Raw genomic sequence first — 12,368 nt, forward strand, 5'->3', positions numbered from 1 at the left:
CAAGGGAATGCCTTTAAAATCTGTCCACCCATCCATCCATCAGCTTGGTGACACTATCCAGCATCTCTTTTTACTCATACCCATCTCTTTTACCCAGGGCATACCCATAAATTTCCTCGATTAGGCAGGGCCAATGGCAAGAATGAAAGAAAATATGGCAATACACTGAAATCTTGCCTACAACCCTTCTTACAAAATGCATGGTCAAAGCATGTGCAAAGTGCTGCATCTAATCACATCTGCCTTTTCAGTGCACTGCGCAACATTTCAATGCTTGCAACTACGGTCGCAACAAAAAGTCGCAAGCTTGACCACCGCTTGAAGACAATTTCATTTCTGCTCAGTAGCGATGATGTTGAACGAACCGACGTGTGAACACCCTCGGATGGAATCACGATTATGATTTAATTCACAACTGGATTTCGCCAAAACACTGCCCGAGCAGAAGCGCTCGTAGCAGAGATGGCACCGCTGCCACGAGCCGGCAGAGCCGAATCCATGGAATGCCGCCGATCCTCGTTTCTGGTCGAAAGCCGCGACGCAGCAAGGCCACCAGCCACGAGGCAGTGCTTTCTATCAAGAGGGACCGCCTCTTTAGCAGTGAAACAAACAAACAAACAAACAAACAACGGGGGGTATTCGCGGATCCCTTTATAGCCGCGACCTCGGCCGTGCGGCTCAGGAAAACGCGCGCGTCGTCGTCAGGCCGGCAACGCTGCTCCGGCCGCGACACGGCAATAACACTCCGCCCACCGGCTGCGCGCAGCTGGCCGGCGGGCGATACACTGTGTTTCTCGGCGGAATCGCCGCTAATCGCTCGAGCCGGAAGAGAAAATGATAAAACGAACGAGGCGTCGCGCCAATCGATGGCCGCGGCGCGACGGCGCGACGGGAAAAGGTACACGCGCGACTTCTGCTGCGGTCGTCTCGACGAAGGCGCGCGCGCGCGAGTGTATGCAGATAAGTTTACGCGTGCTGCGCAGCCCCGACGATCGAGGAGCCGCAACCGTACGCTGCATACCAGCAGGTAGCGGCACTCTCGCGAGGGACGGGAGCACATACGCGGGCATTCGCGCGAGTCGATTCTTTTTTTTTATTTCCGCCGCGGTTCGGATTGTGGAATCACCGCGCGCGCCGTCTGCGAGGCGGCGGGTCTTCCTTTCGACCGTTTCGCACACACAGCGGCACCGCTGGCATGAACACGAAATTTCGGGAATAAAGATAATCAAACTACGGAACTACACGGTTTAACGTCTCGCTGCACAAGCGGCGGGCTATGTGAGAGACGATGCAGTCCGTTCTTTAACGTGCACGCGAGGCGGGCTGCATGAACGCTTCTGCATGCCACTGCCGGGATACGAACCCGCAACCTCGTGTTCGGCCGCAGAACGCCATGGCCACTTCGAGCGTGCTCTCGGCAGCTCTCAAGTGCACATACACAGTCACTGAGACGTCACGAAGCTAGAAGTGCATCTTTACCGATAAACAACTACAATTAGACCCGAGCAGACGCCCTCGATACCGATGACGCGTCAGAGCGCGTTGTCGCGGGAACTTCTGGACGGCGCCGCCACCACTACTTCGTTCTATACCGTCTTTCCTGGCTTACTGCGGGCCCATTTCTCCCACAGTAACATGCGGCCGTTTTATGCACACAACAGTGATGACTATTTGCATGACGAAATCGCTCCGAAAGGAGTGCAACGTTTCTTGTTTTTGTTTTTATGGTCTGCCCAAGCTTTCGACACCATTGGCGCGAAAGCTCCCACGGCGTTAATGCGATGTTTATCGCCACGCTCCGCCGCGTCGCAGCACGGTTATCTACCCGAGAGACCGACACCTTATCCGGCGTGGCACGTAAGCGTCACACGGCGCCTTCCTTATCGCTCGTGTTGCTCATCGTCACAGGACGCGGAGGTGTGGCGCGGGCTCTCCTTCACGCATTGATTGGCGCACGTGATCTCACGCTATTCACCGACGCCGAAATAACAGGCGCGCAGAACACACGAATATTCACACGGTGAACTTGGAAAGAAACGCCGAAGAAGCTATACATGAGTAAATTATGCTTTTACGACAGAAAAAAAAAATTCACTGTTACCGTGAGGGTGTGGTGCTCATTGCGCTACAACAGCCGATAGATACTATGCGGACGTCTGCGTGTACTTACAGCTCCTGGCTGGCATGAGAAGGCCCCCCAGCTAGCTCACTGCTTTCTCACAAAAGTGACAATGCAGAATTGTATAGACTGTATGAATGAAGTGCTACTGTTAAACCACTTTGACCTTCGCCTCCTCATGAAAACGAGCCGTCATGGAAGGTTCAGGACTAAACCCTTACAAAAATTTTTAATGTGTTTTTTTAGAAAGTCTTTTGAATGTTCTCTATAGAACTCTATTGTGTTTATTTTGATTGCCTATAGAATTTTCCTATAGAGTTTCAAAAGTTATTTGGCCACCGCATTCTTATAGGAACTCTAAAGACGCATTTCTATAGAACATTTCTATCGAGTTGCTTTAAAGATGCTAAAGACAAATTTCTATAGAATATTTCTATCGAGTTTCTTTAGAGATGCTAAAGACAAATTTCTATAGAATATTTCTATCGAGTTTCTTTAGAGATGCTAAAGACAAATTTCTATAGAATATTTCTATCGAGTTTTTTTAGAGATGCTAAAGGCGAATTTCTATAGAATATTTCTATCGAGTTGCTTTAGAGATGCTAAAGGCAAATTTCTATAGAATATTTCTATCGAGTTGCTTTAGAGACGCTAAAGACAAAATTCTATAGAATATTTCTATGCAGTTGCTTTCGAGTACCTACAAGCGAATGCCTATAAAAGCTAGGCCGATATGTGTAAAGTACTTGCAATTTACCAAAGTTCTACTGTAGGCAATAAGGACTACAGTAAATGCAGTGGCAAAATAATTGGTGCTACAACCACAAAGTATTCAGCTTGAAATGTTTATTGCACTTCAGACTTCATATATGTGACATACACGCTTCAGACTAGAACTTGCAACACACAAACTGTAGCTGCCAACATACTTCTCAGGTCAAGCTGGTGGTGCAAACACGCGAAACATGAGGTAAAAGAATCAGTGGCAGACTTGATTACAGTTGACACCTGGCAATAACAGGCTTAACTAGGACAAGAAACCATACCATTAAAACTGCAACAGGAGTGCCTGTTCCAGCAGTGCACATTGAACGGTTGGATACTAAAGCCTGAAAATAGACTGATATGAATGTGCACTGCAATGTTGTGTCAGCCTGACGAAACGGCACAGCATTTTAGTTTGTTTAAGTGCAAAAATAACACTGGCAGTCGCTGCGAAAATGTGGCAAATAATGGCTTTCACAGATAAGTGCACCATATACCGAAACCACACAGCATATTAGTCTATGTTTATGTGTAAAATTAGCACTAGCAGGCCCTGCAAAAATGTGGCAAACAGTGGTTTTCATAGAGCAGTACAGCATATATCGTACAAAGTTTAAAAGCTTGTATTTCGTTGTAAAGGAAACAATTTTGAGATCAGAGCCAATATTCTAATTAGGGTGAGAAATACAAACCAGACCGACACACGCAATGACTAAAAAAGATTTAGCTCAGGAGCTCCTATGTAATGCACATAAACAGTAAAATAGTTTTTCTCGGCAACTATGGAATCAAATTTGATGAGGTTTGATACATTTAAAAATGTTTAAATCATAGTTTTACACTAAAACCATCAATATTTATTAAAATTTGCTGAAAATAGCAAAACTTGAAGGAAAAGGACTGAGTTTGCAACGGTAAAAAGATAAAGAACAACTAGCACAAGTTCGTTAATTCTGTAAATTTTCCTACTCAAATACATCCAAAATACAGAAATACTTTTGAGACAACCACAGCACTAATTTGAAGTTTGTGGCATTTAAGAATTCAACTTGTTGCAGGAAGAACTATTTGGCAGGTTTAAGAAAAATAACACCACGAAGCTTACTAATCCCCGTCTCTGTGCCAGAAAGAGATATCACAGTTCTGCAGACTCCATCTGCTATGTCTAAAGTCAACAAACTTTATATATGAATTTACAGCTTACATGAAATTGTTGCAATGTTTGAGAGTTTCGCACATCTACTCATAAATTAGTGATTGTATATTAGAGCAGCATATGGTATCTCTAATTTGCCAGATTAAATTATGGTATTAGGTCCAACAGAAATGTGATCTCATTTTTTAGTTACGAGTAAGATTTGTTAACCTTACTGCTCTGTTTCTTCAAAATTTGCAGCTTTCATGAATTCGTATCAAAAGCAGACTAGTTGTCTGAAAATGTTTTATCATGGTACTGTGCTACGTGAATTATGCTTTTTCAAATAACATGTTTACTTTGATGCAATGATATTTCTTTATTTTATCTGATTCCTTGCTGAAAAACTGCACAGTATTCACGAGATATGAATAAATAAATATTAAGTGAATAAGTAAACAAATAAATATTGCGGTTTGTCTTATCATTCCACCACCAGCATGACCTGTATGGAGCTTTGGCTACTGCTCACATGTTGCAAGTTCATTCTTACATGATCACCTGCTATTTCACTTCCCAGGAAAGGAGCGAGGAAAGGCTAGTTTTTGGCCTCATTTGGTCCGTCTAGTAACGGCGACGCTGGAGCCTGGAAAATACAATTGAAATTAATTTTCAAAAGGTGTAATGAACATTCAGCCATAATGTATTAGCAGGCACAAACACGCCACAAATATCTGTATAGTTGTAGCATTATGCTAAGTTTCATTTCAGTATTTGAGAAAAAAATTATAACAGGAAAGTGGCAGAACACCCCACCTCCCCACCACTCTGCCAAACAGCGGCAGTTCTTTTGAGAATCATTTTTGACAATATCTTTACTTTCCCAAGATACTGTGACATCAGCACTGGGCCAATGTGCCTGGCAGTAGAATATCATTGCTGATGACAAAAAGCATCTCCAAACGACAACAGCCTAGTCACACATTAATCTCATCTTGCAATGACAACACATTCCCCATTTATAAGATAAGCAAGCAGGAACACCCATGAGCTAAGAGTCCTATACAGACGTCACACTGTGCATAGGAAACAAATTTTTTGAAAAGAAGGGAATGACCTACTGGCTTCTATTGCTGAGCGGTAGACAAAATTAATATTCCATCCGCTGTTAGCCATAGTTGGTATGTACTATGCTTAATATGCCAATAATAAATTTCTCACATGGAGCTTGAGCAATCATGATGATGCATGTAAGTATCCATTGTATGGGGAACAATAATGTTTTAAGTTGTTTTCGCAAATTATGATGGATAACTGCCAATTAGTGGTATTTGGAACACAGTCGCAGTGTCACTGTCAGATACAATGGACACAGTATATTCGTGCTTTTTGAGTTATTGAAACAATTAGTTTCTAATCTAGTACAGGTATGTACACTGATATGTATCCTAAACGCAATGATAAGACTTCCCAATTGCAATTGAAAAGTTAATTCAGTTTTAATTAAAAAGGGTCCTTCTTGCAACATGGCATGTGAAAAACAGAAAACAAAAATTATACTAATCATGTCTCTTTGAAAATTGATTGCATAACTGCTCTGTAGGTCAAGCAGAAAATTTAACAAGAAATAACGTGCCTAAAACTAGTTGCAACAAACAAATTTGTTCCTACGAAGGTTGCAGACAATTCAGTAAACAGATTGTGACCCAGTCTTTTTATGTGGTATTCCTCAGCGAATTTGTTGGTCAATTGGTTGCCGCAGCTGAACAAAACAGATGAACAGTCTAAATCTGGCGTGCAGCCCCAGTCCCATCGGTGCATGGTCAAGTGGGACGAACATACTGATCCGGGGAGTGAATTATGGTGCTGTCTTAGGCACGTGTTGAGGCACCGGCCAATCTGCTGCATGTACATTTGACCAAATATACACATGATCACAAGAATAGACTACACTACCTCTGACAGACACAAGACAAATTTAGTGGTATCTAAGCAAGCCTTTCTTGTCGGGGTGCCTATATGCACAGCAGTGTGCAAGAGAATTGAGAAAGGCAAGCAGGCAAGGGACGCTTACTCGGTGAAAGATACCACCAAAATTGGCGTGTGTGTCACAGGCAGCGTACTGTATCCCTTTCACATGTGGTCAAGTGTACATCGGGCAAACTGGCCGGTATCGTATAAGAGACCACCATATTTCATTCAAAAGACCAGTATGGTCATCCAACTTGGCCGTACATTCCACAACGGGGCTTCATGTTGGATTACAATCGTTTATCTGTTTTCCTCCACTGTAAAAATTGACAAGTGAAATCGATGAGGCATACCACATATATAGTAAGACATGTGGGTGAGCCGCCATTTTTAATGCAACAAACAAAAAAGGCATCCTGTGTAGGTCACAAGGTATCCATATCAGTCTGTGCCTATGTACTACTGAAGTAAATGCAGCATAGTAAATACTGACCATCATAGTAATTTTCAAGAAATTAAAGCTCACCAAATGTGTATTTCGCAGTGGCTGTTACTAAGGGAACGGAGAAGTAACTGTAAAGATATCAATGATAAACAAAGGTGTGCACACTACGTGCTTAGACCTGTGACATATTTAGTCCACTACACTTCGAATTCCTACATGCACAGAAAACTGCACGAGATTGTAGCACAAACAGAAAAAAAATTATGCAAATAAGGGGTACAGCATAGGAAATAGTTTTCAAAGAATAAAACCACAATAAAGTCATAAATACGCTAAGTGCAAAGCAAAAATTATATTTAACTTGCAGGTAAGCAACTTACGCAAAAGAAATACTAAACATCAGGAAAGGTTAGGTATAGTTTTATACAGAACACAATAATGTGGGCATAATGGATATGCACACAAATAGGTAGCAAGTTCAATAAGGTTGCATAAATATTTAGTCTCTTTAGTAAGCTGCAGTATGGAATGTGTTGACAAAATTCACCATGAATGACACCAAGCCCCCTTTTTGGAACACATACATTTCATACACACCTGACATGACCATCCAGATCACATGCCATGCTGCTGCAGCCATATATCCACAGGGTCTGCATTTCTGGGGGCTCCTCGATCTTGTAGTTTATGTTGTGGGTCACGGCCTCGCCACTACAAAATGAGGTCTATGTTAGCTTATAACAGTGGCACAATAAAGCTGTGATATAATGAAAACATGCAATCAGCACCTAAAAGGGTCATGAAAACAATGTCTGCCCTAATGTGGAAAGAGAGCAAATGCTTGAAATTATCGAATGTCATGACAATAGGGACCTCTACATCAAATAAAGTTTTGGACGCGCCGCAGCAGCAGATTACAATCTAATCTTAATGTTTTTTCCATTACTTAGTATAGGCAACGTTCCCCTGTCATGTTTAGTTAAGTCAGTTATGTCAACACATCTTGTCTTGGAAATAAAGCTGTACTAGTAGCAAGCTGTGATTGGCTTACATTTTTTCCCTAGAACTGTTCGTTAGCCAAAAACCTCGTAAGCAGAGATTGTGCACAACGTCGAAGCATTTATAAGTGAGGAAACGTCATTGAAGAAAGAATCGATGAAGAGGTAGACGGGTCGTTACTATGCAACTTTAGCAGACAGGCGGGAGCTCACGCACAGCTGCACAAGGTGAACACGATTTCCGAAACTTTTCTCAGCGGAAGCAAACGCTTATCAGGATTATCAATTCCGCACTGTGGCAATAGAGTTGCGTACACAATTTTTACAACCAGCGCGTAGCAAGTATCAGCACAGGGTTCACTGTTGACGTGGGTGTTCCACTTGCTACGTTCGCAAGGCACTCTATACTCACACGGGAAGCACACACAACACGGATGAACGCACGTGTAGTTGGCGAGCACGATTGCTTACCGTTTCAACAGTACGGCGAGGTCGAAAGGCGCTCTCCAAGTTTCCAGTGATGCGTCTGCGATCCGCTGGGTAGTGGACGAGCTGAGGCACGCTAATAATACGCATTACTTCTTTGCGCCGTCCACCAAGCTTTCCACGACAACCAGCGGAGACAAAGGGAACGCACTCCACGGCATGAAAATCGTTGGTCCACATTTAGCTGGCGCGCCACGCATACGGCGTGCTTACAGCGAGACTCAAGCCATCTTCTGGCACTTTCGTGCTCGCGAACTACGTCTCATTTCATTACAGCAAACCTAATAACACACGATCAAACAAACACATCGATGCAGCTCGCACAACAACCGTTGAAGACGGAGAAATTACAACACGCCGTATCTTCGTATTCTACCTGTCGCGTTGAATACGAAAATACCGGCGCTGCCAGCGCCGTCTGTATAATAGTGCGGCTGTTGTGGCCTCCGTGATTCCTACAATAATACCCACTACAGCAGGTTTTGCGCCGTTTTGGGCCGAACTACATACATATGTTGCTAGACAAGAAGAAACATTGACATGCTCATATTGTGTGCTATAGTTTAGGGCAGAAATAAATTACATGCAGTATTCTTGCTTTTGAATCGTTTATGCCACATGTAGTCAGCAAAAAGCATGGCCTTCAAGATCCGGACAATTTACCCTGCGTAAGGTATTGCTGGGGTCTGATTTTAACGATTTCAACCTCGGTCACTGGCCTCAAAACCCTAACTGACTTTATGCGCAGCCGTTACCTGCACTACATGCGCCCTCACTTCGTTTCTCATTGAAGTAACTTCCTGCTGTCGTTTAAATGTAGCCCAGAAATTGTCCACACAACCTCGGAGGTACACATGTGCAGTGTGTGATGTTTCCGTGCGCTTGTGTCCGTCGCACAGCAACATAATTTATATACGATGATTTTTAATTTTACCTGTGAGGCACAGGTTACGCTTATGTGCTCCCTATCTTGCTTTCGTGGCGATGTGCTTATCATGCGCGGATCGCGCTCATGTGGTCCGTGACTTTTCAAGATTCCTTGAAAAAAAAAAATCCTTTCTGCAGCGTGCATTTGTCGCATTTGAGTGGTGTGTGCCAGAAATGTGCGGCGGCGTTCGATGTGTTTCCGCCCCAAGTGCTGCAGTCACTGCATGCCAGCAAATAGATATGACGCGATTGCTAAGGCGCACTTTTGCTTAGTGTTTCTTGGTATACATCTTTGTGATTTACCTGCATATGCGATATAAACCACAATGCGCGCTTCCGTTATATTTCTTTGGTTTTCCTAATTTAGATTAGTGTGATGTTTGCCTTCGTCAATGAGTGTCTTTTTAACGATGCTCTTACTTCATAGTAAAAAACCTCGGAAATGCCGATTGCAAGAACCAGCGTCTTCCAGTGCCTTCCAGTGTGAAATCAGCGCGTTGTTATTTATTTTTTTTTTTTTAAGCACTGGATCGCACTGGGTACGCTGGCCCTCGCTGGGACTCACTCGAGACCAGTGAGAACGCTGGATAAGAGCTGGGCAATGCTGGGTCACACTGGAAGAGACGGTCGCATTGGAAACTGCGCTGGTTGTGTTTGTGCCGCGCTGGCTCCAGTACGCAAGGACGAGCGCTGCTGAATATTAAATGCTTTATACAATTTGATCACTTCATACTAGTCCCTTGTCCTAAATAACGCTATATCTTAGGGTCATAGAACTATTTCGTGTCGCAGCATGGAATAAAGGTGCGTGAGCTGCCTTGTTTATTCCTGCACATGTGACAATGAAAATCACTTTCGTTTTTTGCATTTTGCCTTTTGACAAGGCGGATAGCTGAATTCTTGAACGAAACCATGCAAACGCAGAGGACGCCGCTTTTTTAGTAGTTCGCACGTAACATATGATAGGGAGTTATCGCCATTGTCGCAGTGTTGTGGAGTGGACATGAAATCCAGAAGTCGTTCAGACGCGCTCGAACAGACCCCGAGTTCGAAGCCTACCGCTGCTTGATATTATCGCACCGATAACAAGGCTGAGGCGATTCGTGCGCTTCCACTTTCCCTATTGTACTAAAAAGAGTTCTGAGGCTCAAATACACACATCTTAGCTTTCGCCAGCTACCCGCGCCGAGATCAGTCCCCACCGAAGCTTAGGCATAGCGTATCCGCCGAGTCCGTCTGCACGCTATCGGCGCGTCTAACCTCAAGAATCAAGGAGTCTAACAAGGATAAATTACTTTATATTTCAGATTTCGCATCGGTGCTTTTAAATAAACAATTTTTTCATGTCTACAGTGCCAGCACAAGAAGTGCAAGAAACACAAGAAACACTTCTGTTTTTACATGTTCTTTTTTTCGTTTTTCATTGCACTAAAACGCTCTCTGTTGCTTTCTCTGTTCAAAAAATACATACGGTGTCTAGGCACCGCGTATTTAACGCGCTAGAACTGTTTTTCGCACCAGTAACCAGCGCTTCCCAGTACGCCGCGCTTGCCCAGCGCCTCATGCATCCAGCGCGCGGCACTGGACCCATAATCCGGCGATGCACTGGATACTGGGTACTGTTTATAGAGTGAAAATATAGAGCCGTTCTTAGACAGGCCGCACTTTAGCTTCTTTAATGTCCTATAAACGCTCCTTTATAGAACTCAGTACATATGCCATATGATGGCACATTTTTAGAACGGGAATGGAGAGCCAGTCTAGAGACAGGCCGCATTAGAAATTCCGAAAACGTTCTATAAATTTTTCTATAGAATTTGGTGCATAAGATGTCAACACGACCTCTATAGAATTATTATGGTGGATGTAGAGCCATTCTATAGACAGGCCGCATTGGAAGTTCTGAAAAGGTTCTATAAACATTTTTTCTGTAGAATTTGGCACATAAGATGTTAATACGACCTCTATAGAACGTTTCTGAAAACGTTCAATAAAAATTTTTCTATAGAATTTGGTACATAAAATGTCAATACGACCTCTATAGAACATTTATGGAGGGTGAATGGAGAGTCGGTCTATAGACAAGCCGCATTAGAAGTGTTAAAAACTTTCTATAGACATTATTTTATAGAATATTGTACATATGATGACAATAAACCCTCTATAGACTGCTTATAGAGCGTGAATGGAGAGTCAGTCTATAGAAAATCCGCATTAGAAGTGTTAAAAACTTTCTATAGACATTATTTTATAGAATTTAGTACATATGATATCAATACACTCTCTATAGAACATTTATAGAGAACGAATGGAGAGACATTCTATAGACAGGTCGCGTTAGAAGTTCTAAAGACATTATATAAAAATTACTTTATAGAATTCAGTACATAGAACGTCAATACACCCTCTATTGCACATCTATTGTGTGTGAAATGACTTGTTTCTATAGAAAGGTTTCTATAGACTTCTTATAGAGATTCTATGCAGACGACTCTATAGATCGCGAGTTCCTATAGAGTCCCTTTTGACTCCATAGGAACTCATTAGGAGTTCTAAAGGAACTCTAAATCCATTTTCATAAGGGAATTGATCGCCATTCACTGAAGCCGGCAGACTGCACACAACCGCCTTCTATATATATATATATTTTTTTTTGTTCTGGTCATCCACCCGCATGAATGCGGCCTACGCGGCACGCGTAGTAAAACTCGCAACCTCAGCGACGGACCTCCCGAGGTCCTCCGAGCTGTGATACAACGGGCTCGAAACATCGCCGGAATCATCTTGGGGACCGTGGACTGAGGGTTCCTCCCACACTGCTCTCGCCGTTCAAATATTAATAATAACGATGTTTTACTCTCTCTCTCTCTAGGTCAGCACAGCACAATGTCGTTGCCGCAGAATCGCGGTGTCTCTCAACGTCGTGGACTTGCGAAGACTGACGTTAGCACAATTCTTCGAGTGAAATAGCAGCAGCAGGGACAGTAATCACGCGAAGAAAACTTTCAACCGAAGAAAAAAATTGCGTTGGATCGCACGTGACAGGCGCTTCCCAAGTAGAGACTGGCAGCTCACCGAAATATAACTGAAATAGGCAATTTAAATTCACAATATAGTTTAAACACACAATCAGTGCATTTTTTATTTTTCAGGCAGTGTAACATGCGGAGGTGAAACTTGGAGAATGGCAGAGAGGCTTGAGAAGAAGCTAACGACCACGCTACGAGCGATAGTAACGAAAAATGATTAAGCGTACAATAATAACTACACAAAGACCAACGCATCATATTTGAAACGCCGAGTCGGATACTTCTAAATGCCGATTTAAGTGTACAAAGCTTTACGCAAAAGGCATTATAGCGTTTCTGACACGCTAGATAAGTTTCAGTTGTGGAAAGCCAAGCGAGCAAATTACTATTTATTTACTATGACAGCTAATTTGTACATCAAATAACATTTCCAGACTGTCCTCTGCATAACCAGAAATAAAGACGATCAAGTTAAAAAAAAAGCTTTCTTGAT

The 12,368-nt window shown here is 43.0% G+C and overlaps 1 protein-coding gene and 1 long non-coding RNA gene across 4 annotated transcripts in view; both read right to left on the reverse strand.

The window, feature by feature from the left end:
- Window positions 1–12,368, reverse strand: part of Aps (diphosphoinositol polyphosphate phosphohydrolase 1 Aps) — an 85,453-nt gene that overhangs the window by 14,382 nt on the left and 58,703 nt on the right. The window lies entirely within an intron of this gene.
- LOC142557573 (uncharacterized) lies at window positions 2,949–8,277 on the reverse strand. 2 transcript variants are annotated; one of them, XR_012822784.1, is made up of 3 exons: window positions 7,905–8,277; window positions 7,033–7,146; window positions 2,949–4,665 (listed from the first exon to the last, which is right to left on the reverse strand). It is a non-coding gene; the product is annotated as an uncharacterized LOC142557573 (long non-coding RNA). The 2 variants fall into 2 exon arrangements; XR_012822785.1 differs by having other exon boundaries at window positions 7,020–7,146.

The sequence above is a fragment of the Dermacentor variabilis genome, chromosome 9, assembly GCF_050947875.1.
Source record: "Dermacentor variabilis isolate Ectoservices chromosome 9, ASM5094787v1, whole genome shotgun sequence".
NCBI classification, from domain to species: domain Eukaryota; kingdom Metazoa; phylum Arthropoda; class Arachnida; order Ixodida; family Ixodidae; genus Dermacentor; species Dermacentor variabilis.